The following is a 2,321-nucleotide window of genomic DNA, read 5'->3' as shown; positions in this document are numbered from 1 at the left end:
TTTGAGATCAATCATTTTGTTGTAGATATCCTTTTTCTTCAAAAGCGAAATATAATAATAATTTTTCTGAACTCTTGTTTTTCAAAGATGCTAACTTTTGAATGCATGGTATTAATATCAAAATATCAAAAAATCTGCTATGAACAAATACTCGCATATTGTCAATTCAAAACAAGTTTCGTATGTGGCTCTGAAGCCCGAAAGTTAAGGACGTCTGTAGACCCGTTAGAGGGTTAATTTCTAATTTTCTATACATATTCATTCAAGTCTGTAAAAATTATCTTTTGTGTTTACATTATTTTTCTATAAATATTATAAAAGTAAATAAGGTGTACATCAAGTAACATAAATGACGCTTACATGTATTTACGCATACAAGGAAAGAAAATATAATTATTCTACACAATACGTTGTGAATTTTACTGGCAAATAAGGATTTTGAGGAATACAGAACGGATATTTAAAAATATAGTCTAATATAATATCTATACATCTACAATTAAGTTCCTGAGAAATTAAATAATAATTATTGTGGCAGTAGAAAGGCTAGGTCACGCCGCTAGGTGGATTAATTCGGGTTTTTAAGTCAGGTGCCACTCAGATGATCGGCTTGTCAGTGTCAGTGTGCAGTTTGACACCTTTAGAGTGGAAGAAATACTGTCGTAAACTGAAACTACCGAGTGAAACAACGTACCGTCGAAGATGAATGCTGCAGACCAAGCGACAATGTGGGGCGCGGGCTCCCCGCTTGGTTCCGAGGACCACATTTCCTTCATCTTCCGGAAGAATAGTGGCCGAAAGTATTATCGAAGAGGACAGAACAAAGTGCAGAAGAACTATGTCCCAGTATGGTGCACCAAGATGGTCTCCCAGTTGGCCTCGAGGTAAGACGCTGGTCTAATAAGCCAGTCGTCGTATGTTCGAATCTCGGCTGGGAGAGGCTGTTAGAGTCAATAGGATCATAGCACTGACCGCGCACTGTCCTGTATTCTAACAGCTGGTTGCGAAGTCTGTCGTATAAAAACAGAAGGTCAAATTTCGATAACGGAATTAGCACCCAGGCTTTGCTTCTTTGCTTGGTGCACCAAGAGATCGCCAGAGAGCAATTGATTGGCTTCAGCAGATTTTCGAAGTGGGAATGCTTGTTAAGATGTGTACTTACTTACTTATGTGTCCATGTCCGCCAGTCCGGCAGAACAAAGAGATGAAATCAGAGATCTCCACTGCTGAAGGTTACCTGCCATGGCTTTTACCTGTCGCCAGGACAGGTTCTCGTCTACAGCCCGGATGTCGTTGGTTAAGCTGCGTCGCCATGAGCCTTTGGGTCTGCCTCTTCAACGCTGCCCTTGTGGATTTCAGTCGAGTGTTTCTCTACAGACTTCGTTCACATCTTTCCTCAAGATGTGTCCGATCCACTTCCACCTACGTTCACGAATTTCTGTGACTATCGGCCATTGATGATAGATATCCAGTTGTCAGGCCACCAGGCATGAATGATGTATCGTAGGCACCGGTTAATAAATACCTGCAGTTTTTGCGTTGTCTCCGCTGAGACGCACCACGTTTCGCAGGCATACAGCAGTACGGATTTAACATTTGAATTTAAAATTCAGGTTTTCGTACGTATAGTGATCTGGTTTGAGCGCCAAATGTTTCGCAGACCTGCAAAGGCACCCCTGGTCTTCCTGATCCATGTAGCTATATCAGTCTTGGTACCACCATCGGGCGTTGTCTGGCTACCAAGATATTGCAAGGCGTATACGTAAAGTTACGGTTTCCCATATATTGCTGAAAAGCTGATGCATCATCTGGATTAACAAAGATGGGTCAGTTTTGAGCATTTCAGCTTAATACAGTCTTCCTTAGCACTCTATAGGATTTCATACTCTTGCTGACTGCTACAATTTCATCCAGCGATGGCGCCTCCGAGTTGACGCGATTAAGCTGTTCTGTACGGTCAGTCAGTAGCTGACCAACTCTGTCCTCTAGCGACATCTTTACATTCATTCCGGGACCACTAAGGCGGCGAAAAATATCGTACAACAAACGGATATCACCATTGGCGGCGGCGAATTCTCCTTGTTCGGCTAGGAAGTTAGTCCAGGCTCTCCTGTCCCGCCTGCAAGCTCGTTTAACAGCCCTCTCCAGTCCGGCGTATCGTTGACGGGCAGCTGTCTTATCCGATCTGGTTCGCGCTCGCTCAATGCCGGCTTTCGCCTCTCTCCGCTCGTCGATCTTCCTCCAAGTTTCATCCGAAATTCACTCCCTCCGCCCGCTGGGCGCTTTGCCGAGGGTTTCATCACTGGTCGTAATGAAGGCAT

The sequence above is a fragment of the Sabethes cyaneus genome, chromosome 1 (assembly GCF_943734655.1).
Source record: "Sabethes cyaneus chromosome 1, idSabCyanKW18_F2, whole genome shotgun sequence".
In the NCBI taxonomy this organism is placed as follows: domain Eukaryota; kingdom Metazoa; phylum Arthropoda; class Insecta; order Diptera; family Culicidae; genus Sabethes; species Sabethes cyaneus.
Note: the sequence above shows the minus strand (reverse complement) of the source record.